The sequence below is a fragment of the Ictidomys tridecemlineatus genome, chromosome 13, assembly GCF_052094955.1.
Source record: "Ictidomys tridecemlineatus isolate mIctTri1 chromosome 13, mIctTri1.hap1, whole genome shotgun sequence".
In the NCBI taxonomy this organism is placed as follows: Eukaryota; Metazoa; Chordata; class Mammalia; order Rodentia; family Sciuridae; genus Ictidomys; species Ictidomys tridecemlineatus.
The window spans coordinates 44955157-44982784 of NC_135489.1; the positions used below are offsets into that span (position 1 = coordinate 44955157).

The 27628-nt window shown below is 38.0% G+C and overlaps 1 long non-coding RNA gene across 1 annotated transcript in view; it reads right to left on the reverse strand.

Annotated features, from left to right (window-relative positions):
* Positions 1-1336: 1336 nt before the first annotated feature.
* Positions 1337-27628, reverse strand: part of LOC120886223 (uncharacterized) — a 29995-nt gene continuing 3703 nt past the window's right edge. Inside the window, exons 2-3 of the long non-coding RNA XR_005729025.2 lie at positions 22045-22201; positions 1337-3091 (exon numbers count right to left, since the gene is read on the reverse strand). This is a non-coding gene — a long non-coding RNA (uncharacterized LOC120886223). The remainder of the gene's footprint in view (positions 3092-22044; positions 22202-27628) is intronic.

Sequence of the window (27628 nt, forward strand, 5' to 3'; positions counted from 1 at the left end):
AATATGGACCAATATCCCTTATGGGTATCAATGTACAAAATCTTTTTTAAAAAATATTTTTTAGTTATAGGTGGATGAAATATCTTTATTATGCGGTGCTGAGGATTGAACCCAGTGCCTCTTACATGGTAGGTTAGCGCTCTACCTCTGAGTCACAACTCCAGCCCAACAAAATCTTAAGAAATCTAGAAGCACATATGTAGAATCATACACAGTAGCCAAACAAGGTTTATCCCAAGAATGTAAGGTTATTTTGATGTCCCCAAATCAATTAATGTCAAATATCAAATCAATAGAATGAAAATTAAAAACATATTAATCATCTCAGTAGAGACAGAAAAATCATTTGATAAAATATTCATGATACAAATTCTCACAAATTAAGAAATCAATGAGAATTTCCTCAACTTGATAAAGGGTGTACTAAAAAATGCAGCTAACATCATAGTTAGTGGTTGAAGACTGAAAGCTATCCTAATATCGGTATCAAAGGAGAATGTGTATTCCCATCACATATATATATATCTTATTTCTATAATGTGTGTTTCCATCACATACACTGTGGAATGAAATGAGACAAATAAAACAGAAGGAGTACAGAGGGGAAAGCCAAACTATCTGTATATGCAGACAAAATCTTTTATGTAGAAAAGTCTAAGGAATCTGCAAAAAAAGATACTAGAACTACTAAACAGAATTAGGAATATCACAAGTTATATGACCATCATACCAAACTGTGTAACTGTCATTTTTATATACTAGCGCTAATGAATTCAAGAATCCAATAAAGAAAATAATTGCACTAACAGAGCATCAGGAATAATAAAATACTTAGAAATTAATTTGAATTAAAAAGTACAAATTTAAGTAAAAGAGAACTAAATAATGGAGAGCTATGCTGCATTCCTGTATTAAAAGATTAACAAAGATGTCAATTTCTCCAAATGGATCTTTAGATTTAACACAATTCCTATCAAAATCCCAGCAAACATTTTTTGTAGGAATTGATAAGCTGGTATAAAATTAATATGGAGGGCTGGGCTTGTATGGCTCCGTGGTAGAGCACTTGCCTAGCATGTGTGAGGCCCTGGGTTCTATCCCCAGCACCACATAAAACTAAATTAACAAAATAAAGCATTGTGTCCATCTACAACTAAAAATATTTTTTAAAATCACTATAGAAATACAAAGTATCTTAAATAGCCAAGAGAATTTTGAAAACAAATGAAGAACAAACTTGTTAGGATTTACACTGATTTCAAGACTTACTTAAAATAGTAAGTCTTGTATCTCTCAGTATCTCTCAGGAGCTAAAGAGATATGGCTCAGTGGTAGAGCACTTGCCAAATTATAGTATATAAATATATAGTGTTGCATGCTTTTTGTTAATTACCTGATAACATACACAGAATTCTATGACTTATACATTTTGGGGGATGGGTACCAGAAATTGAACTCAGGGGTACTTAACTACTGAGCTACATCCCCAGCCCTTTTATTTTTATTATTTTTTTAAATTTTGAGACCATGTCTCACTAAGTTGTTTGAAGTTGTGATCCTCCTGCCTCAGCCTCCAGAGCCACTGGGATTACAGGTCTGTGCCAATGCACCCCTCTCTATAATTTACATTTTAAAAGCAGCTTTAGGCCTATAAAATGCACCAGTGTAGATAACATGTAACTATGGTTTATTTGCTCTCACCATTGTTTGGTAATCCTTTATAAAAACACATGACTAGATTCTTTCCAATTTGGGCTATTAGATACAATGATAAAAATACTTACACATGTATCCTTGGTTATGCAAATTTCATTCTAGGTCATATGTCAAAGAGTGAGTGATTTTTTTAAAAAATTATAAACTGTAATTATAAGTTAATCTTCAGCTTTCTCTAGAATGTTCCAAATTGGTTCTTCAAAATGGTTGCACATTCCTCCCATCTACAGCCGATTCCCTTATGTTCTCTCTGCAGCACTTGAGATTGGCAAACTTATTCCCATGATAAGGCATTAATAGTCAGTCATTTTGGTTGTCTCTGACTTCTTTGTTGCTGATAAAGAAATTAGGCACATTCCATTATTTTTTATTTGAACTTTTTATAATTAGAAAGTACTCTTGGTCACAAATCCATCATTTATCTTTATATAGACTTAATACCTACAGCTAGGCATTGTGAAATGCAGGCTGCTCACTTACATTTTAGGAAATGGCTTAGTTCTGACTACAAAGCTGTGAAAACAATTTTGTAAATGACCTTCATGAGTCATCTACACCTTTATGTATGTATTTTCTGAGGATAACCAAACCAGGGGTGATGTGATATTATAGGCAAGACTAATCAGCCAAACTAGAACATGCCGAAGTGTACCTATTTTAATCATTGATTTATAGGTGCTTGTCTTCGTGCTATTGCCTATAGGTTAAAGTTGAACTATTTCAAATCATGTCAGTATGTTCTAGTGTGGAAAAAACCCAGAGGTGAGTAGAATGATTCCATGGTTCAGCTCCTTATCCCCCTTACAAACTATGCGATAAATAAGATGTCTACATATATAAAAGCTTCACATTGCATTTCAATCCCCTTTTCTCTTTAATGTGCCTTATAAGCAATGTCCAAGTATGCAACTCATAGGAGTGTTTTATTTTAGTTTTAGGTTTTTTTGCTTAGTTTTTAGATGGAAAAACAGTGATGATGATGACTATGATGGTGATGAAGGATGCTTACTCAGGAACCAAAGAATATAAGATATAATCCAGAATGCTCCTGTGTGTAGTGTGTGTGTGTGTGTGTGTGTGTGTGTGTGTGTGTGTGTACACATGCACCCAGAATGGGGTTGTCCTGTGATTGTGGAAACTACAATACCTCTTCTACAAATGTCTTTTTAGATAAAGCAAAAAATGCAGTGTATACATCATGAAATGACCCTGTGTTTATGGCTATAAATTGAAGAATAATCCCCTCGTTGGACAGTCGTAGCCTAAGGACAATATTGGAACAAACTTGATGGAGATGTGACTCATCAAATTTTGCCTGCAATCTTCTCCCCCGAAGCTCGATCGTCTTTGTTTTTGAAGTCATGCCATCCACGGGCTAGGAAAAGAAGAAGCAGATTTTGAAGAATGTTAAATGCCAGTGGTATCAGTAACTACAACGTAACTCCCAATTGGTATCAAGCAGAAATCCACTGCGTACCCATTAGACTGCCAACTCCTGGAAGTCACTGAACCTGTGTGCGTCCCTGCATTTGCGGAGCACCTAGCCAAGTGGGTTATGCATAACAAGGAGTCGATCAATACTAGGAAAGGATGAAGGCTGCTCACTGGGCCTGTTGCTGTCTACAGGCTTGGTAAGGGTCTGAACTCCTGTCCCTCCCTGAGTCATGCAGGGCTTTTTGCAATAAATGAGCTGCCTCTCCCTGCTTGCTGTGTGCCAGGTTTTTGTCCATCTGCTGCCATTGTTTCCCCCGAGCTGCACCGCTACACTGTATTGCATGTGGTTATTCTTTAGTGGGTCATTATGGCATCTGTCTGCCCACCTTGTGCATACCCCGCTTCAGTTCGCCAGCCAGCAGCTGCCTGCACATCCTGCCCCCTCCATCATCTGCCCAGATCCAACCCAATCAAGCCTGGTTGCAGAAATCATTTTATTGCTCGGGGGTTGGCTACACTCCAGGAGTTGGTTACAGGGATCCTTGCTCATGGTTTACTATTGCTATAGGTAATTCTTTCTAAACCCCAGATGTGTTACCCATCAGAAATTTCAGTGTCAAGGATGTATTCAAGAATGCCTACAAATGTCGCCTTGCTGATCTTTATTAGTGGTCATTTTTTTTATAGGAAGTGACTCTGGAAGCCACATTAATAATAATAAAGTTCTCAATATATTATGACTGCTGGCCATTCTACAAACAGATGCACTTTATTTTGCCTCCTTAAATAGATAATTCCTGATGATTTGAAGTCATTCACATGAAGTTTAGTTATATGTGGTATATCATTCATGATGCTATAATCCAAAAGTTTGAGTATTAAATTGATTGTTTGGAACTCAGGTTTCTGTTTCCACTGGGGACTTCACTTCTCATAAAGTTTAAAGCAGTAAAAATTCTGGTTGAACCCATGTCTATACAGTGTATCCAAACTTAAAAGCATCCAAGGTCTTTCCTATAAATACAGCTCATGGTCTTTGCCACAGCTATTTTTCCTAACCTTTTCTGCTCACTTTGATATAAACTGTATGATAAAAAAAGACTAGGTTTTGGAGCCCTGTTTAACATAAAATGTGTCAAAATAATATTCTTAGGATAGAATCTCATCAACAGATAGAACATTGTTAATGACATGAAATTCTGCCCAAGTACTATATTCCTGCTTTATCCACAGGAGATATATTCCAAGACCCCAGTGGATGCCTGAAACTTCAGACAGTACTGAGCCCTATGTATACCATGTTTTTTTTCCCTATATATATCTACCTGATAAAGTCTAATTTATAAATTAGGCACAATAGGAGATTAACAATAACTAATAATAAAATAGTAGATGCATAATAGTATACTACAATAAAAGTTATTTAAAACTAATGAATCATTTTCTCTGGAATTTTCCATTTAATATTTTCAGACCACTGTTGACTATATCTAACTGAAATTAAAGGAAGTGAAACCTTAGTTAGGGGGGGTCTTCTATATGATTTGGAGGGGGCAAGTATAGCGCTCCTTCTTCTGCCCATCTCCTCTCCCCAACTCTGCTGCAGGGCACTGCAGAAGGTTCACTGGGAGCAGCAAGAGAAAAAGGAAAGAAGGCTAAGCAAACTCAGTGATGGAGAAGGTGAAACAGGTCCTGACTAGGAGAAATGGGACCTTACCATTTCCTGAGAGCTAGTCCAGGCCCCAGACTGTGCCAAGTTACTCTGTATACAGTACCTCCCTAATTACCACCATATTCCATGAGATAGGTCTCATTGTTTCCATTTTTTCAGATGAAAAACAGAGACTCAAGGAGGACAATGGGTCCAAGGTCAAGTCCATCCTAAGTGCAGAGATGTCATCAGAGATTAGTCTCCAATCTGAGCACTTGCTTCCAAGAGGCCCAGGTGATCTGATCCAGAGTTAGAGATCAAATGACCCAGAGATTTGACTCAAGGCAGAGCAAAAAACGTGGGCTTACCAACTTCTTTCTTTATAAATTTTAAATATTTCAATGGACTCAAGCTAGTGTGAATAAGAAACAGGGAATGAGACGGTTGAGTCTGACCTGCAGTGGCACTCCTTGTCTGACCTGTTTAATAAAAGGTAACAGGATGAATTATCTTCTAAAATCAAACACAAGAATAAAAAGCGCTTTCTTCTTACAGCATGGTAAAACAATTTCGAAGAATAAATTGTTTTAATTCTAGACTTGGTTTCTTTATAAATATTATGACACCTGGCATCCCATCTTGAAATTGAGACCCTTTCCGGTTTCTTTATAAACTTTCCAAAATACTCATGAATTTTCTCCTCCTGCTGCACCCTCCTTTAGACATACATTTCTGCCAAGCCCAGACCTTTCTCATTCCTGTGCGTACTGTACTAGTCTTCAATTTGAACCTAATCCTTTAAATCCAAGTGGGAAAAAAAGTACTATATAAATAAATCTTTATTACTGTCAGCACTGTTAAAGAATTTCCCAGTTTGAGCTGCTCTTCGTTTGAAATCACCACCTTACCAGGACAGAGAGGATCCTGCTAGGCATTTTAAATTAGGGAAGACAGTTTTATTGTCAAGGCAGGTCAATCAAATTATAATTGGCTCTAATTTGCACTCCCACCAACTGTTAAATTCTTCACCTGCAGCACTCAGAATGGTATGAAATTCTTGCCTGCTTTGTGAAAGCTTCAAAGAGAATCACTCTCAATCTGATCCCTAAAACTAAAAGCCCTTGTTACGTTTTCATCAGAATTGAGAAAGAAAATGCACCTTTGGCGCCGACTCTGGAAAACAGGGCATGGTCTGTCCAAGTGGGTTGAGCTGGACAGGGATGGACAAACACATCTTCCATGAACGATCAACCCTGACAAGCCAACATTTCTACCACAAACCAACAAAGGGCGACTTTTCTTTGTTATAGCTATTATACCATTGAGGGTTATTTCCTAGCTCATTGCTAATTGAATTTGTAGCTGTCAGGGAAATCATAAACTGAGCACTCAGGTGGAAATGGCAGACAAGAAGAGAACTCGGGGATAGGATGCATTGGATGCCAGTTAGGCTGAGAGGATGCGCTATGTTTGAAAGCATCCTCTGGTGCTATCCCAGTTATTTGGGGACTCTGAATAACTAACATACCCAGAGGAAGCCCCTTTGTAGAAGTGGCTCCCCAGACACATACTCCTCCAGGAAAGAGAAAAAAGTAACACCATTTAGCCCATCATAATGCAGGACTTCACTCTTCCTCCAGGTCTCAGTTTCTAGCTCTTTTTGCCTAAGGCAGTTTTGAACAAAACATAGGTCCTATGAAGGCAGCAATAGCAGGGTAGGACCAAATGTGGAAGAAAACAAGTAACTGACCTAACCTTACTTATGGATGGATTTTAGGGAGTGTCAGTTTGGCTGTGGCTAAGGAAGCTCTTTCATTCCAATAACTGAATGGGAGTGTTCATCATCTTGCTAACTGTCTGCGAGGACTGCTCTCAGCAATCTCAAAATGAGGGTCTGTGGGGATATTTGGTGGGGAGAAAAGGTCACGAAGATGTAAGGGTTCTTTGGAGAAATATGTTTGGGTTCAGAATGGGTTTAAGAAAATGCAACTTTCTAAAAATAGAATGAAATATTGCACTAGAAATAAGAGACAGAACGGCTTCTGGGTAAACTTTCTCAGGAATTGAGATGGACACAAAGTTATATCAGGATAATCATAATGTTACTTAAAGAGAAAAAACCTGGAAACAACCTAACTTTTCAATAATAAAGGATTAGTTAAAACATCTAAGGCACTTCCTTTAAACAGAGTAGCATGCAACGTCCAAATGGTCCTTATGAAAGGTTGTATTATATTACATGAAAAAACACCCAACAGTGTTGAATGAAAACAGGATAAAGACTATTTAGAATGTCATCTCATTTGTGTAACTATTTTTAATGCATACATACTGCAAACTCAAAAAAAAATGTTAAATAAGAGTGTTTATTTTCAAATGGTGATTTCACAGATAAATTTTAAAATATTTTCTCTATTTTCTGATTTTTATAGACTGTTTCTTTTTTATTTTCATAAACAACAAAATACTTGCCACCAGTTGAATGTGTGATGCAATGCAAAACAAAAAACTACAAAAGTCCCATGCTTTAATTTTCCTAAATCAAAACAAATCTCTGTGACCCAATGGCTCAGGGCAGGCAAAACACTCATTGGTGGTCACTTTGGGGGCTCTTTGTGTTTCGGTGCAATCAGGAGTTGAAATGGATTTAGAGAATCTGGGAAGAACCAAGACTTTTGTATATAATTTCCCATCGTCCTCATCATGCTCGTAGTACCCGGATGGCCATGCAGATATGCTGTGCTCTGGTACTAAGGCCCCGATGCTGATCTCTGTTGGTCTTCCCTATAATCCCAGGAAGAGCCTGTGTATCTTTCCCACACCCCGACCCTACCAAAGGTCTCACCACTTCATGGCTGTCAACCTCCTGCCCCAAGCAAGGATGTGGCTTATGAGCAAAGCACAGTTCCCCATCACTTGTGATTCATGGTGTGCATGCCCCAAATGACAGCTGATGAATCCTGCCAACTCCCTTTACAATAAGCACACAGGGGCAAGCTCTGTCTTTAAGCCCAAACAGTGTCTAGGGCCATCATAAAATAATGTCACACGCTGGTGGCTTAAATAACAGAAATTCATTTCTCAAGGTGTGAGCCAGGTGGGTTTCTGCTGAGGGCTCTCTCCTGAGAGAGAGAGTCGCAGTTGCACCTTCTCCCCGTGTCTTTACATGATCTTCCTTCTGCGTGTGTCTATGACCCAACCTCTCCTTCATGTAAGGACACCAGTCTCATCACCAAACAGCCCACCTCCACAAAATCATTTTACCTTCATTGCCTTTTTAAAGACCCTGTTTCCAAATACAGGCATATATGGGGGCCTAGGGCCATAGCTCAGTGGTAGAACATGCACTCAAACGTGCATGAGGTTCAATCCACAGCATTAAAAAAAGAAGAACAAAGTACAGTCACATTCTGAGGTAGAGGTTAGAACTTCAGCATAGGAAATTTGGGGAAGAGCACAATTCAACCCAAAGTATTACTTAATGTTAGTTTAGTCTCCTTGAGACAAAGACTGGTTCCCTTTTGATGTACTCTGAGGCATCCATATGACACTCAGAATGGGCTGCTTCTCTTTGCCTTCCCAAGTGGACACCTGGACATTAGTATTTCATGTAGTAAAAGTCTACTCTGTTCACTAAGCCCTTGGTGTTGGCTGAGAACCACTCTGTAATGTGGAAGCTGCATGGAAAATGGAACACTTGATTCCTAGACTAGCACTTTGCAAATTTGAGTCAAGAAATCAGATAAACAGCTCTTGTCTAGAAATCCATGACTACAGCAATTCGCCCACTTATTCAGAAAGGCATATAGAGTGCTGGGGATGTAACAGTCTCCTATGGCCCTATTGCAGCTGTGAAACCTTAGGAAAGTTGCTAGACCTTTCTGTAACTTGGTTTTCTCATCTGTAAAATGGCACTAATGGTAGACACTACAGAAGATTGTTGTGAGAATTAAATAAAAGAATAGAGGCAAGGATGTTAGCACAGTAAACATTAGCATCTGCATCGTCATTGCTGGGCTCTCGGGGTCAACCCACACTGGTTGGTGAGAGTCAAACTGTGTCCCACTCCAGTGCTCAATTTCAAGAACTCAAGTTTCCAACTCCAGGACAATTCTATATAGACAGACAAAACAGTCTCAGTGCAAGTCTTGGAAGCCAGCTAGTTTGTTGGAAGCTAGACGCTAAAGCAGTGCTGATGATGGAGGGAAGTGGATATAACTCAGAGAGGAAGTGGCCAGGGGAGCAGTAAATTCTGCCTCAAAAACCTGGACGGGAAGCCACAAGTCATTGGGCAAATGCCAGGTGGGGAAGCTCTGTTTCCCTCTGAAATCCTGGTCTGCTGTCCCTTGTATTCTCACTTACTCTCCCACAGGCAAACATATGGGAGGTCACATGCACTTAGAAATCAGGTCCTGGGGATGGATTTTGCTCCTTCTGCTTCTGTGCTTTCAGGCAAGTTACTCAACTTTTCTGAACCTCAGTTTCCTCCCTGTGCAATGGGAAAATAATACCATCAATACAGATAGTGAATATTAAGAGCCTGGAGCTTAATGTACCCTGATGGTTGACTTTCTTTCTTCTTTAATTAGGATCAGCAGTGATGGTTCTGAAGTATTTCTGTCTTCTACTTACATAAATTCTGAATGCTGGGTGCTGCCCCCATCTTTCTTTAATGTAGTGCAATTAGGATATTGCGTGGAATAAAGTTGGAACTCTGGGACTCCAAAGGGAGGTTTGCAAGAAGCCCTTTATTTTTGAATAAATGTTATTTCAAACATTTGCCAAACATCCAGGAAATCATGAAGGTTCTATTAGTGTCTGTCTGTCAATGTGGTAAGTAGTCAGATGAAGCTGGCTTGGAAGGAATGCATGACAGAAAATCAATTCTCTAATAAAAAGACCAAGGCAACAAAACTTCAAAAGGAAATTTATCAGTTAAGACTTTGGGTGTGTCTTATATAGTCTTTAAGGAAAAAGAAAATGAACACTTTATAGCTTGCAAAATATTTTCACATATAATGTTTCGTTAATTATTGTAGAAAATCCAATGACATATCTAAATTATTTCATGATGAAACAGTAGTAGGTCAAGTGCTGCTAAACCAAAACACACCTGTGTGTGTATCTATCAAAGAAAGCTTCTCAATTCAGGTCCAGAAATCTTAGAAATCATCTAACAATCTTTACAGTCCTCAATTTATCTGTTAGATCTTGTGTGTGTGTGTGTGTGTGTGTGTGTGTGTGTGTGTATGTGTGTGGGAATTTGTATTTTTATTTTAATAATTACCTAAAAAATAAATTCATGCAAATTCTGTATTATTTGAGTAAGTAACTTACAATTGAGTACAATTGTGAGATTTCACAATCTCATTGGTATTGAACAACTTTTTTTGATGAATTAATTCTTTTTGATGAGCTACTTGAGGTGCTTTGGGTAAGCATATAATATGTTCCTGCCATTTAAAGACCAACAGATATGTAAGTAAAGTTTATTCAAGAGTACCCCAGAGACAACGGTGAGAGAATGGAGTAGTCACAGAACCCTCTATATTAAATGCTTGCATGATACAAATACCTATGCCATAGCATGCAGCACCCTAAGTGCTTTACAAAGAGAATGTGTTCCAGGAGAAAAGAGCAACATCAACAACAAAAAACACAATAAGGGTAAGAGGGTATTTTAAATTTCATTTGGGGAAGGTTTTCTTGAAGAGTATGTAAGGTGAAGTTTTGGGTTTTGTTCTATGTTTTTAGAAGGATAGTAAGCATCAACATTATACTAATTCAAATTTGTATTTTTTAAATTACTTATTGTGCTCCTATTATATAATTGTAATTTAAATTATTTTCTTGTAATCTTGCACAACACTTGAGTAAAAATGAGGATCACCAACTTTGAAAACACTGCATTTCGAAATAGAAACATTCCTCAAATTTGCTTGTAAAATTTTTAAGATTTATTAAATGATATGAGGTGACCTCAAAGAATTTGATTAATAGAATTTCATGAATTCTTTTTTAAGTGAGTGTTTTGTTTTGTTTTGTTTTTTCACTCAAACCATCACCAGGTGGTTTTGTCTTCTTTCTATGTTTAGACAGTCGTAGAACTGTATTTTCCTGAAGCAGGACACCTGGCAAAGTGAGATTGATGAGAGTGAGAGAGAGACAGCCAAACCTGTAGCAAAATGCCTGTGACCACTGCAAACACTGAAAACACCATCAGCCTCTAAGTTGAATAAACCACAACTGAAATCCAATATCAACGCATGCAAAAATGGAAAATAGGGAAAAAATATTGCCTGGGTAACCAGCTCTGAATCTGGCACTCTTAATGATTTCCTCTGTGATTTTCTAAATAATGTTTTTGTTATTACTCCATATTTTTTTCTTTTCTTTTTTTTTTTTTTTTGGTCATGTGCAAAATGGGGGCCAAGGGTATTAGTTCCTAAGCACCTTGTGAATCACAGATGGCCAGTATTCTCAAGCATGAAGACCTCCAAAATATACAATTTATGGAGTCTTGGAAAATTATTGATGTAACATGCCTTGCCATTTCATTTCTTTTTATTTCATACCCAATCATCTTAATGCATTTATTTGAAACAGACGGAATAGACTAAATAGACTAAATAGTACTCCAGTTAGGAATGGATTTGATTTCTTAATAAAATGAAGAGTATTTAAAGGTACCCAATGATGTCATCTCCTTTTGCCCTGGGATGAGAGGCAGGAGGGAAAGGGCTATTTCTAACTTGAGTTTGAGAGGGGAAATATATAAAGGAGAAATTTGATAAGAAAAAAAAGAAGTGATTTGGGGTAACTTTTATAATTCAAAAACTTTAAGAGATTTTCTTTGGGTTTAATAAAAATTATGCACACCATCACAATGGCTCTGTGGGCTGGTTTTTGTTTAGAAACAAATAAAAATATCTGAATTATTAATGTGAAGTAAATTGGTTACTATGCAGTTAGAGTCACTTTTTAATTCACACATGTATCTGTATTAACATCTTAATGGTGCTTTATTATGGATTATATCAGAGTTAGAATGGCATCTAAGGAACCATTTAAAGGATAATGTTTGTTGTAAAGACATATTTGAAAAAGTGGATGGTGTTGTTCAGAAGAGGAGATCATTGTCTGAATAAAAAATCGTACCCAGGAAGTTAGAGGGGATAGGATCCATAACATGTCAGACATGCTCTCATATCTGACACCAACTGAAGATTGCAAGGCTTCCCCAGTCCACCCTCAGTTTCAGTAATTCACTAGAAGAACTCACTGAATGCTAGCATAATCCTACTTATGGCTTATCGCAGTAAAGGATTCAATGGAGTCAACCAAGGAGAAAGACATATGGGGCAGAAACCAGAAAGTCTCCAAATATGGAGTTTCCAGTTGTCTTCTCCTTATAAAGTTGTGACAGTGTTAACTATCCTGGCATTTATCTGTGACCTTAAACATGGAATACTGCCAGGGCCATGAAGCTCACTTGAGCTCTTATGTCCAGAGTGTTTATTGTGGGGACACGGTTAACTACACCTCTAGCTGACCTTTAATCTACAGCCCTTCCAGAAGTTGAGACTTTGGCCTCCAGCCCCTCTGGAGCCCTTCCAGAGGCAGAACAGATTCCATGTGGCCCAAAGCCCTCACCATAAATCACATGGTTAAAGTGTCTTGTATGGTCCTTCATAAGTTCTCAGGAGGTTTTAACTCATTGATTTCCCTACCAATGTCCGTGTTATAATACTCATTTACATATGATAGTTGAATCTTGCCAAAATACCAATGTTACACTATTGTAGAGTCTGGTCATCATCTGATTCTGTCCCATTACAGATCATTACAGATCAAATCTCTAAGAATAAAAGAGGCATTTCTAGACCCTCACAACGCAATGAACCCTTGCCTGTATTCCACATATTACTATGGACAGGCACCATAACTATTGGCCATAATTTGGTTATTTCTAAGGTCCAATTTAGTTGGAGATGAGGTCATTTGCTTTGTCTCAGTTCAGAGGCTTGTACTAAGACCATTACTCCTGTGTCTTATTATGTAGCAGAACACACCTCCCTCCTGTAGGAAGTAGGTGGGTGGTATTCAGAATAGTTTCTATTTCTGATAACTGTAGTGCAGGATGTCTTCTTTTGACATATCCTAGAATCAAGGATAATCACTGTGCGTCTACATAAATTACAAGTGTTCCTACAGGACTTCCATAGATTTGGAGGGCCATATGGTCCCCACAGGTATATCTCTTGGGTCTCAACAGCTAGACCATCCTCCCAAGTCTACTCAGCTTTCACTTGTATCAAAGAAGTCACCAGATCATGTTGGGTCGGAGTCCAAATCTTTTCCCAACACTAGCTCCTAGTATTACCCAGCAGAATTTGATGAGTTGGCCTGACCCACTTCACTAAGGCCTATCACCTCTCCAGTCTGGCTCCCATCTCTTGCCTTCCTGCTGGAAGAGAGTGTCCTCCAACCATCTTATTCTGTTAAAAAGTATTTTTTCCTCTAAAGGCCACTCCTCAATAAAAGCAGACTTAGCTTGTCCCATGAAACCTAGACCAGAACCTATCTTCTGTAAAGCCCTTTCCTGTCTTACAGGCCAGCATTGGTTTTCTACCATGCGTGTTGCTGTCACTGTATACTGACAGCCTGGGTGCCATTAAAACACTTGATTTATACTCAAAATGTTGGTTCTACCATATTAGGGTAGCATGAAGTGAAGTCACAGCCAGACATCATTTAGTCTGAATATACCATAAGGCCTCCATAGTTTTCCTCATCTCAAGGTGGGGTCACTCCTAGGGGAGTTCAGCCCCATGATGTGGTACCTACTGTTCTGACTGCATCAGGCACCGATTGTTCTTTCCTACTCTATTTAATAGCTTTTCACTCACAAAAGCAAGCCAGAGGCATATGCATCTGTGGTATATCAGGCATGCCATCACTATATTTTATCCATTATCATCAGGAACTTGTCCAAGCATCTGATCATCCAGGTTTATTTTTATACAGTGATTCATCAGCCAGGAGTTGTACATCACAAGGTCCAAAGGTTCAGTTGGGAGCAGTTCTCAAAAATTTCTTCCCAGATCATATCCTTTGTAGTAGAAGAAAGCTGAAAAATAAGTGTCAAAGGATATGGGCACATACTAAAGTCCTACTCACTCATTAACCATCAGGTCAGTTCGTCATCTTTTGTACAACCAGAATGTCTCCCAGAGCAGTGCTACTCAGGTTTCTAGCTCCTGTCCAACTTTCTTTCTTGGATTCCAAAACAAGGCAGTGGTGTCAAACACATAGCCTCACCTCTGAGCATCTGGTATAACTGTGCTGAGATAATATTCTTTTCTTATTCTGAGCCTCTCTCGAGGTACTAGTGTACTACCGTCATTCACTGCTTAACCATTGAGGATATATTCTGAGAAATGTGTCCTTGGACAATTTTATCATTGTGAGAACATCATAGAGCATGTTTGTGCAGACAGAGATGGTTTAGCCTACTACACATCAAGACTATATGAGATAAATCTGTCAGGAGGGTGGCAGGGGTGTATGGCCTATTCCTCCTATGTCCATAATGAACACAACGGCATAAGAGTAAATCAAGCACAATATAAAATTGTGTAATCAAAAGATGTAATAAAGACAACAAGATGTATGAGGCTTCTGTTGGCCTAATATGGAATACTGTTTGACGTTCAACTTTTTCTTAATCAGTAGATTCGACAGAACAATAAAATATAGTATAGTAAATATATAAACCAAAAACATCATCATTTATTATCATTGCCAAGTATTAAGTACTATTCATAATTGTATTGCTATATTTTTACTCAACTGGGAGACCGGGAGGTCTGTTTGTATTAGCACCACCAGACACATGAGTAACGTGTGGCACTATGACATCATGATGGCTACAATATCAGCAGGTGATAGGAATTCTTCTGTTCCATTATCATCTTGTGGGACCACCATTGGCTTAAATGTTGCGATACAGCACTGAACAACATTGCATTTCTATCATTGTAATAATAGCCCATTTATCCATTCCTCTACCCTTGGCTCCTTCTCTTCATTTATCATTTATTTTTACCCAAAGTTTCCACTTCTAGAAGGGATGTTCAGGGAAAATAAATGCTCTCTCTTCACAGAAAGTTAATCCAAACGTTCCAATTTAATTCAAATTTTCACTTTAATCTATGAAACGCTGCATCTCTATATCCTCTAACTGTTGATGGTGGGAGAACTTCACCAACAGGTTTTGGAATCACAGTGCATCGGACTACCATGTCAAGAAGCCCCAGAAGACTCTTCCCCTCCTCAACACCAGAGATCTACACATGTAAATGTGGCCTTGGGTTCTCAGCTGGGGATTGAGGCAGAAGATCCTGGACCCGTTGTCAATTTTATCATGCTTAGTGCTAAAAAATCACCCAGGTGATATGAGGTCACATTCCTCATTGTCACCTTTGCCTGCCAGCTTTTCAAATTCCTCCAAATAGGGTAATTGGAGCAGACTTGTTTGGGGACCCTTTAAATTTGAGGAGCAATAGGAGCTCCCATTGGTTTATCCAAACTGCAGTGGTGCTGCATTAAGACCTTTATTCATTACATTTATCAATAACCATCTAAGGATTTCTACCCTGATTTGTCAACTTCTTTGATTCTTTTCCCATTTTCTTGTAAATATATATCTGTAAAATACATAAGGGAAGCTGAGACAACAGATCTGATCAGTCTTCTCAGACCGTTGCTTGCTATTGCACTAATAATGTTATATGAGTTTCCCATGCAAAAGAAACCCCCTGAACCACAGAATTTACCATGCCTTGGGTAAGGCACTATTTGGAGGATCTAATCTTCATAAAGCCAATTCCACACAGCTTGCCTACACAGCATAACAGCTCCTTCATCTCTTCCAGTTGGCATTCAGAAGGGAAGTTAAACGGTTCTCCTTTTCAGGGTAAACCAAATTTACATTGACTTTTATTAGTTCACCCGGAGAGCTATTCTCTCAGGAACAATATTCTGTGTGTCACAATCATATGCAGCCTCCTGTGGTTGCTCAAGCAGGAGCTGAGTCATATCAACCCAAACACGCTTCTTCACCTCGGAGCATTAAAAACCAAAGACCTCTCTCCTGCGTCAGTCACTCACAAGCCATTTCAGGATGTGTTCTTCAGGAGGCTGATGAACAAAGTGAACAAAATGAAACAACTCCTTCACACTCTACCCTAGGTTTCACCAGTTCCTTGCTTTTGCCCTTCCCCTACACAGGACCTTCTTGATGACAAGAGGTTGTAGAGGGGCTACCTGTTGTCCCAGCAAAAATTTTCCTTTGATAGAAAACCTTAGACTTTTGGCCATAGCTCAGACCAGAAGAAATCTGAACTTGATATAGAGTCATGATCTGTCCCATCACACTATTTTCTCTCCCTCTTGGCTGTATAACAATAGCCAAGAGATTGTATATTTACTTATTTCTAATTATTTTACCATGTATTATATATCCAGTAAAACTCCTTGGGAGTTTAATCCATCTCTAAATTCTATTGGTAACTTTTACCTCTACTAACTGCCATTTATATGCAGTCTCATATCATAAGTAACAAAGTGGTCATTGAGAAGTTAAAAGTCCATCATCTATAACGTTCTCAGACTTCTTCCAAAATCATGGTTCAATGAGTCAGGGTCAGTCTATGGAATCCCACTTGGGACACCAAGTATGAATGAAGTTAAGGAATATAGTCTATAAGACCATGTTTATTTGACTTCAACTTCAAGTTTAAAGGTACTCAAACCATACTCAGTTTCAATAAATTGGTTTGATTTTGAGGGAAAATTTTAAATTATCAACTACACAGCATCTAAAATATTTTCTCAGGCTTCACAGGGACTAACACCCAGATCCACAGCCTCACCCAGTATATGCCAGTTCTATACCCAGTTATGACCAACAGTAAAAAAATAAATTTGCTTAAAACCTTTCTGAATTTGACTCTACAAAGGACATTCTTTGGTTGCCTCCCAGTATCCATTTTGCCCTTTTTATAGCCCAGATTTCCTTTTCACTCCACCTTAAGTTTCACTTATAATTAAACCAACCACATTATTTCATCCATACAATCAGAATAAATCTTGGGATTTTGCTGGCGATATTGGTGTGTGTTGGGGTGGGAGATCCTACTAGCCCCCAAATCCCAGGATGACAGGAAGCCATCTTGGTACCTTGAGGAGAGCTAGCCTAAATTAGATGAAGCCAACATTACAGAACACAGGAAAAAATGGCCAGCAGCATCACTATCACTTGAGGGCTTCCCAGGAATACAGAATTGGGACAATACTTTGGATCCTCCTAAACTAGAATATGCATTTTAACAAAACCCCAGAGGATCTGTACACATTGATATTTGAGATGAACTAGCAGAACCTATTTGAATCATCTTTGCCTATAATTTGCGACATGAATCAGACCCCCGCAACACCCCTGCCAGGATTAGCATTCAGATTCCTCTTTAGAGAAATCTGAGCCTCAAGGAATTTACATGCTGGCCAGTGGGTGAACATCCTGATTCTAAGCCCTGCAGTAATTTCTCCTGGGATTAAAGGGGATTGGCTAACAATTTCTGTGGACCTTGCAGTTCAGGACTAGGGCTACCTGTTCAGCAACCTTGTGTTAATCTTTATTAAAAAAAAAAAAACACAGTAGCCAATCCCAAAAAAACAAATGTCGAATGTTTTCTCTGATATAAGGAGGCTGACTCATAATGGGGGAGGATTAGATGAATTCTAGATAGGACAGAAGAGTGGGAGGGAAAGGGAGGGGGCAAGGGATTAGCAAGGATGGTGGAATGTGATGGACATTATTATCCAAAGTACATGTATGAAGACATGAATTGGTGTCAACATACTTTATATAAACTAGGAGATATGAAAAATTGTGCTGTATACGTGTAATAAGAATTGTAATGCATTCCGCTGTTACTTATTTTTTTTAAAAATCAATAAAAAAAAACCACAGGTTTTACAAATGTCCTTTCCTCCCTGTGTTTATAATCATGGAAAATTCCGTAATCTGGGTAATTTATTTAATGAGTAGCTCCAAATATTTGCTTCCCAACTACCAGGAGTTTAATACAAAAATTACAGGCTAGCTTAATTGCACTTAACCAAGTAGGCTCTGCAAACACTTTTCTCTCATTATTTCTCACAGAAGCATGCACCCTCTAAAAATAATGATGTTTTAAAATCCTTGCCTTTATTTTGAAAATCCCACCAAACAGATAAGGAAATATCACTATATAGGATAGAATTATTTCAAAGAAAAGTTGTCCTACAGAAACGCAACAACTGGTAGATTGAAATGATATGAAACACAGAAAGATACATCTGGTAAACTGCTGTAACCCTTAATGGAGTCGACATGTACAATAGTTTCACAATAAATGTTTGTCGCTTGAATGACTTTCATTTTCACATTACTTTACAGTTTCAAGGTACCTTGCCTTCTTTCTTTTTTCATTTAATATCATCAATTTATATCTTTGCAAAAATCCTGGTGGAGTAGGTGTTATTATCTTTATTTTAGACGGTGAATCTATGGCTCAGAAAGATTAAAACGTACTTGCCCATAGTCACAGATTTATTGAAGAAAGAGAGTAGGATTTCAATCCTGGTCCTGGCATCAAAATTCGAGGTCCTTCTATTAACTTGTTCTGAATCCTTTTAAGAAAGGGATTCCAATGAGCCTTAAACTCAAATTGCTGTTTAACCCAGAGCTACAAGCACTTGCCAAAGTGCACAGATGCCCACAGCCCATTTCATGAAAACTACTTTAGATGCAAATCTTCATATAATTTGCATCACACTGGACAAATCACAGTAGACCAAATGATCCTCCAGCATTTCTATTCCTTGCAAATTATATCATTATTAAGTTTCTTTTAGACTAGAAAGTTGTCTTGGCCTTTAGGAATCCGCATTAAGATGGGATTTTTCTTTCTGCCTTGGGTTGTGCTTAGTGTTAAGGTGGCCTGGACAGTACCCCAGCACCTTGAGTCAGCTTCTTATGCCATGCATGCCCAGGCATGGACATGACCACCCAGCACATGGCCCAAACACAGGCCATTCCATGAGTGGTGGTAGAAAACAGAACTGTCGATAAAACATGCCTCCTGTTCAGTTGCACATTTGTGTACTTCTTGAGGAATATATGCCTTCTGTCTTTGATAGGGATTCTGCCAATGTTATGGTAGATGGAAAACTGGTGAATTTGGGCTCATGGAATCCAGCTGGACATAAAGATCATGATGGATTATACCCTGTAGCCTATCACACATCGATGCATTTTAAATTTGTGGTTCCTTGTGAATCCTACATCATTTAAAAATATTCAGGTGAAATATCCTGATGTTTAACATTATAGTCCAAACACACATGCTTAGTGGGAACTAAGCACCGCACGGTCTTAGGGATGATAAAGATTTGATTGGTCAAATGTAAGAGAAACTGACTCCCACCTCCTGTTCACAGAGGTCAAGTATGGCTAAGAAGATAGGTGCTATAAATTCATGTACGTAGAATGCTCAATTCTCACACCATGAGACTTGGAGATGGTGTTTAAAGGGGTTATTAACACAGTTCTCTGATCACCACCTATCAAGAAGAGGAAGAGGATATATCCAAGCCCCTCCATGTTCTGTCTCTTTTGGAGCCTTCTATGCTTTGGTCAAAAAATGGTAGAGTCTTTGCACTCAGTGCCAAGTTTTTTAATAGATTAGCTTCTCCATAAAACCATAGTGACCCCATCACTAATTTCAAGTTTTATTGGTTTAAAGTGAAAGAGTTTGAACTTTAACATTCTATTAAAATTAAACCTTAAAATATCAAGTCTCCCTAAAGCCTGGTTTTCCAAAATCCCCTATTCTTGTTCAGACTGAGTTGCCACAATGCCCTCTGAACTATGTTGCATTGTTATGCTATGAACATTAAGCACTAACTGTTTCAAAGACTGTAGCTTTTGATGTCATGAAATGCAGACACTTTCTAACAGGTTTCAGATATGTGAAGCAATATAGTGTCCTTATGACAGAATGCCATTGAATACATTCCATTGTCACATATTCTTTATCTAACCCTGCACTATGTACTAAAATGGAAGAGTATAACAACTCAACTCTTTGGTCCATTTTTTTTATTTCATAGTGATTTTGAAAGATTTGAAAAAAAATATTTTGGTGAGCTTACTCAGTTTTACCAAGATTTTAAAAAGGAATATTATTTATGTGATCCATTATTGAAGTATGCTGCTCTATGTCATGGGTCTACTGGGATAGAGCATGTAGAATGGACCTGGGCTCTTCCCTAATGTTTCCATGTGAGTATCATAATAAAAGGGATATGAACATAAGAGAAAACCTGCATCAGGATCTGAATGTGGAAAAGAAGCCATTCACAGAATTTTCTGCAAGATACAGCAGGGCACAGATGAAAGAATGTGCTGGAAACTGACCTACGACACCCCTTCCTCCAAAAGCAGTGTGGCATCAAAGGAAGAAGAGACAGTACATTTTGAACCTACAAAACCTTCCAGTTGTGGGAATAAGTGGCAAGGCAGCCTTGGAGTGTCACACTTAACAAAGGTTTTCACTGCTATTGATCAACAGTATTCCAAAAGGAGAGATGACTGGAATTAAAGTATTCTAAGGTCCTAATGTTTTTCTGAGAAAAGTTTCTCAACATTTAAGACATTTAGACATCTTAAGCTATATAGGTATAGTTAAATTTCAAGAGTTATAATTAGCAGAATAAAACTAATAGGTATACAAGTCACTGCAGTGGGTAGGAAAACTTTTAAATCAATTATTAAAAGTCCAAGAAGTAGGAAAAGCACAATAAAAGTAGAAAGACAAAAATAAGATGTTAGATAAAAAGTCCAAGTATTTAAATGTCCACAATAAATTCATAGGGGCAAAACTTGCCAATTAAAACATTAATGTGACCAGTTTGGGAAATTTTAATATATATATTTAAATTATATATTATAAATATAATATAAATATATAGAATTTATTTTTATGCAGAGATATATTTAAACATATATATAATATAAATTATATACATTTTTTTAGAAGACACACATATGAAATTGTAGGTAATGAAAAAGTTAAAATAGAAGGACAGAAAATGAGATTATGGACAAACTTTCCAAAAAAACTCATACAGATATGACAATATCAGAAAAAAATAGGCAATAAGATAAAAACGGTTATTTGAGAATGTGGGAGAAACTGATGTTTATTCAACCTTCATTTCTGTTTCTTGCAGGGCACACTTCTACACTACATTATCCAACCTCCTTTGCAGGGAGGTATAATCATGTGACTGAATCCAGCCAATAGAAAGTGAGAAAAGCCTGTGCTGCTTCCAGGCCCAGGATTTAAAGAAAGCAGTGATTATTTCACTCTCATCCCCATCCATCAGGAGGGTGCAAACAACATCAAGTCCTCAGGGAATGACAGAAGTATAAAATAGAGATCAAAAGTCCCTCAATCTTGGAAGAAAGTCACTACAGATCAGAAACACCTATATTAGACATAAAGAAGTGTTGTGTGAAGCCACTGACGTGTTTTCCTTAACAAACAAGAAGGAATGCCAAAGACTAGACATTTTCAACAAGGATAAAATGCTGAAGAGCAGAAAGGAAATGTATATATTATGAAAACAAAAATTAAATAAGAATAAGTCCAAAAATTCAAAAGGGGGTCAAAGTAAATAAAATTAAAAATCATGTCACTAATCCATTGAAGAAAAAAGATCTTAAAGCAGATTAAATAGAGTGAGACAGGCTGTAACAGATACAGACAAGATCAATTATAACAGAATATTATGACAACTTCATGAAATGGCTGATTTTCAAGAAAATATGAATTATCAAAATTCCCTGGAGTCGAAGTAGAAAAATCTAACTAAGCCAATAACCATGAAAGGAATAAGAGAGAAAAGGGAGGTTGTCAATAAATCATTTCCAAGAAGACGACCAGATCCTCAAGTATTCCCACCAGCTGTGCTCACATAGTCAAGAAAGAGGTAATTCCTATGTTTATACAAAATATTTCATGGCATAAAAATAGTTTTTAGAAAAACCTTCACAAGTCACTTTCACAAAGCTAAACCAAACTTGATATGAAGACTCAAAATAAATATCACAAAAGGATAATTAGCCTTACCTGTTGAAAAGGCCACACTCTCGATCCTTCCCTGGATGCTCCCCAGTCTTTCTCCTCTCTTGCATTATTTACTCTTCAATGGCCAGGAGTGCACCCCTCATTCTTGGCACACAGTAGGCCCTCCGTAAATGTGTGAATGGATACCTGAGGTGAAGAGCTTGAGAAGACAGAGCACCAAGCATTAACCTTGTTTTCTCATTCTAAGCACCTCTCGCCCCCAAAAAAACAGCCAAAGGAAACAATCTCCTTCTCAATGTTCATACTTCAAAATTTTCAACAAAAATATCTTACTACAACCTCAGAGGATCCCATCCAGGTAAACTCACACTCAAAGGGAGACTTGTCAAGAAGCAATGCTGAATTTGTTATCAAATGTCATTGTCCCTGACATCCATGACACAGGTTCAGAGAAACTACAGGTTTTTCTCCTACAAGAAAATCTTTTCTTCTGAATGCTTTGTCCCTATTCTCTTTTCTGGGATCAGGAAAAGAGTCTGTCCAAAGTTACTTTTCTCTAAGGTCTGAGAAGAATTTGATGTTAAATTGTCCACCTATTTTTTCCTTTCACACAACATTATATGAAAAAAACTGTATGAACTTCAACATTATACGAATTATGAGTAAAGGACCCCAGTACACATGATGGGAGGAGAAAGAAGATCCACAAGCAATGGTGTATGAACATAGATGTGGCCTTTCCCTCAACCATCCATGGCTCACCAACTTGAAAAGAATAACTCTCTAACTCTTTTGCTAAGAAGTAAGCATCCAAAGACCTGCATAGGCCAAGTTCTTTCCATTCTCATCTGCCCAAATTCTTCTCATGTGCCCAAGCTTCACACCTTGCAGACCGCCAAGCTCATCAGAGACTTCCATTCATTCCGCTTCCTAGGGTCTGAATGTGTCCCCTTAGGTTAATGTGTTGGAAACTTCATTTCCAATGCCACAATGTTGATAAGTGGGATCTTGAAGAGGTGATTAAGTCACGAGGGCTCTGACCTCAAGAATAGATTAATGTAGTTATCTTAGCAATGGAACTTCCCAACCTCTAAGACCGTAAGAAATAAATTCCTGTTCTTTAAAATTACCCAGTGTCAGGTTATCTGTTATAGAGCACAGAGTAAGCCAAGACACTAATCCTTTTGATTAGAATGACTTTGATAAGCCTGCCTTCCTGCTAAGCTCCTATCCACTCCTCCCACACCAAGACCTAAAGTCACTCTCCCTATAAAATCTTCCACCAAGCCAGAATCAATCACTCCTGTGTCCCAGACCATCACGATATACTTAGATTGAATTATTTAGTTATTATTTAAATATGACTTTACTCCCCCTAATAAATTATAAGCTTTTCCAGGGCAGAAACCATGTCATATTTGCATGTAGGCTCTCACATTCCCAGTGCTTGGCACAGTGCTTTGTGTCACAGGGGCTCAGAACACTTCTATCAAATGGCCCTCTTGAGGGTCTTCTGGTGGCCCACTGCCTGATGCAAGCCAGCTGTAATTTGATGTAAAACTTGAGTAAACATAAGAACTGACAAAATCATCTTCTAACAATGGAAAAACTGTGTTCAAGAGGAAACAGGTGGAGGACAATGAATTCTTCAGACTGGACAAAGAAGATCAGATCCAGATCAAATGAAAAGAAGCCTGAAAGAGAGAGAGACCTGTGAACATTTTCTCTGCCCTGATTCTCTTTATCAGTAAACTTGGTCTGAAGACAGTGGGTGGTACAAGCTAATTGTTTTGATTACCTATTGCTCCATAATAAACTACCCTGAAATGCAGGAGTTTAAAAAATAATTATTTCACTCATTCACAATTTTGAGTCAAGAGTTCAGATGGGGATAGATTGAATAGTCCTGTCCCATGTGGCACTGACTGGGATAGTTACTCGGTGGTATTGAGCTCATGGTCAACTGGAATAGGAGTTCTAAGAAGGCCTCATCTCATGGGCCTGCCTAGTACCTTGTATTCCTTGGTGACTGATCTCTTTCTCTCTTCCACCTCTACCACCCCCCACCCACCACCCCCCCCACACATACTTGGTTGACCTGGGATTCTTCACAGCATGCTAGTCTCAGGGCAATAATACTTCATACGTGGATGCTGGCTTCCAAGATGACATGTGCCAAATGGTGAAAGTAGAAGCTACAGATCTCTTGAGGCCCCAGTTTCAGACTTTCAGTCATTATAGAGTGACTTCTGTTTCATTCTAGTGGTCAAAACCAACCATAAGGCCATCTTAGATGTAACAGGAGAAGAAATAGCCTCCACTTTTCCATGGAATTGAAGGCAAGGAATTTGTAGTCATTTTTAATCCACAATACTTTTTTTTTTTCCTGGAAGCTGATGATCTTGGGATAAACAAAATATCAAAGTATAGGCCTCCTTACATGAGAATATAAATCCTCTTCATCAGGCCATTCTTTAACATAAATTCCTCATCACTATAACACATAATAGTTTATTTGACATATAGTATATGTTCCTGGAACATTTCCATACTTTAGTATTTTTGGCAAATGAATCACATTGTAAATGTATCAAAGGAGTTGGCTAGTTAGAGAAAACCTATTTTTTGCAAGAATTTCTCTTGCTCATTTTAAAAATGGTTCCAATTCTTCTTATCTTCATTCATTTTATTAAATACTCCTTGATAAATGCAGTGTTAAATATATTCATAAATATTCTATTAAGAACTGATTTTATAAATTATAAGCTTTTCATATGAATGAATTCATAAAGAAGAAAAATATTACCAGAATTACTAGAGGTGAACTGACACTTTTACTAAGACCCCCACCATGGTTTGAAACCTCTAAAGTTGATTTTGGGAAAGACTGATATACTAGGGATATACAAGTAGCCAAAACATCTTTTGAAGCAAAGCCTGAAGCATTTATTCAGCAAAATCTTAGGTGACAGTGTTGAGAAAGGTTACTTTAAAAATTATTGATAAAAATTGTCATTTAAGCTTCGCTCTCTAGCTACATAACAGCTAAATACTCAATCGAACATTCTAAGATTTGGGAGTTTTATTTTAATACATAGTTCATTAACCTTGGCTGTATGAGGTAAGTCTGAGATTTCCAAGTCAAGTTTAATTTTCTCAAAAGGATCAACACCGTTTTTTTCTGGTAGCCATGACATCTACTTGTCTCAATGTTTTTATGGAGTTAATGAGTGAGTGAGTACTTGAGTGAATGTATCACTTGTCTCCTTCATAAGTAAGCTCAAGATGTCCACAGGCAACGGAGAAGCTATCTAAATACTGTAGACAGTGGCAGCAGGATTGTCAATTTTTGAATTTTCAAAGATTCAGAGTCTCCAACCCAGTCCATATATTAAGCCCAGGTGTGAAATGAGGTAACCTGACACTTTTGCTAAGACACCTCCCCCCACCAGCTCTAAAATGAGACCAAGAGGCTTCTCATGCTGAAAATATAGCATGTATTATAATATAGAAGAACACTCATGTTCCACACAGTCAGAAAGGTCTAGACTCACATCTTTCAATCTGCCAATGAATTAACTCTATGACTTAGGACCTATCTTTAGCTTTTCTGATCGGAAAAATGGGGATAATGGTAATCAAGCCTCTTCTGTCTACCTCGTATGGTTACTGGATTTTGATGAGAAATTGTGTGTGAATACATTGGGAACTAAAAAGCATGTATTGATATAAAATTATTTTTGAACTTTGGCAAGCAGATTAATGATGATTAATAATTGCTTGAAAGTAGCAGCATTTGAGAAGAGCATAAATCACCAAGCATTGATGAAGCTCTTTAAATTATAAAGACTGAATAGCACTAAAGTGTTGTCCACTCTCTCCTCCCAGAAATCACAAGCCGTCCTCCAAGCAAACCTTGTCCTACCTTGTACCTGTCTCTGCTGTTAACATTCCACAGTCAATTGTCATTATTTGATGCTGCATCTCGCTCCCTCCCACAGTGTGAGAACCTTGATAGCAGATTGGGCCTCATCCATTCTCCTTCTCCTTGTATCTGTAACCCCTAGCACAATGTTTAGAACATGGGTGAGGTCCCATAAATATTTACCAAAAGAATAAATTAATAGTGACCTCAGATAGTCACTGAACCTTAACTTCCTTATAAAAGAATAAAATGAGAAGTTTGCTCTAAATCCTTACAACACTAATATTTTCTTCAGACACATCAAGCAGTAATCAAGAATTGCTGGACACACTGGAATAATTATTATAACACATATAGAAACAAACAATTAAAAGTATCATAATCATTCCTTTCTAATGGATCAAAATTATTTTTTTTCACCTGTATTCACAGAAATTTATTACAAGGAATTGGCTCATGCAAATATAAAGACTGATAAATCCCAACACCTGTGTTGTAGAGATCCAAAAGAGCTAATGTTGTTGGCCACACTCTAAAAGCTGAAAGGCTCAAGACCCAAGAAAAGCAGATATTTCAGTGAGAGTCTGAAGACAGGAAATGGATCAACAGTCTTTAAAATGACATTAGAATTAATGTCATTAATAGGTTTCCAGCATTTATTACTAACGGAGTAGCTGCCTTCATAGACAACCAGAATTGACAATAGCTCAGGCAACAGGCAAGAGTCTGGTCGACAAAAGATTCTTGGCCTATTTCTCCCTCTGTTTGGCTAGTTGTGCCTGAGCCTACGTGCACCCCCACCAGCTCCTACCATCAAATGAAAGACCCTGATGGTTCTTAACCCAGATTAAACATGCCAAGAACCTTAAGGACAGGAGTGACTCCAGGAGAAGTGACTCTGGCACCTCTGGGTGGCATGTCTTTGCCATGGAGCACCTGAAACCTACAACCAACAACCAAGCTGTGGAAGGTATCACTGAAAGTTACAGTAGGACAAGTTGACCAATTGTTTTGTTCAGTTTGTTGAGCAGCAAAAAGTACAATTAGCAGTTGGGGTGGGGGTTATTGCAAAATATAATTGTGTTCATTGACTTCTGTGACCTTATACTCATTGTTTATCTATATAAAATTTATTCTTGAAGACTTTTTTCCCCATTACTATTTACTGCCCCTTGGAAATTTGAAAATAAGTGGTCCAAATTCAGAAGTTAGATGTCATTTAAGCAATGAGTAAGATCAGGTGGTAGTAGGCATAACTTCCAAATAGACAGCTCTGTGAGTCCCAAGACTGGGTTAGTGGCCAAATTCTGATGAGCCGCACTTGCTTTTCCTCTAAGATAGGCATCTCAGGGATAGCTGGAGTGTTCCCATTTCTGCATTCAAACACAGGTCCTTATGGGTTCAACCATCAGCCTCTTATGGGTGGATGGAATTCTATCTGTCTATCTCCTTTGGCCCAGACTGAGTCTCATTGATGCCTTGGAGTCAGTTTCACCTTCAGTCATGAGTAATGGATTGATCTTGTCAGCTATTGGAACAAGAGGTTTGTCTTCACTGCTACAGTATTATTTGAGTGCTAACACTGTACCTTTCAATTCTCCATTCTTTAGGGTTCCATGAGAGAAAAAGAACCCCCAAAATAACTTTAGTGATGTCACAGAAAAAAAAGGAGGGAGAGAGAGAAACTTTTTAAATGCATGA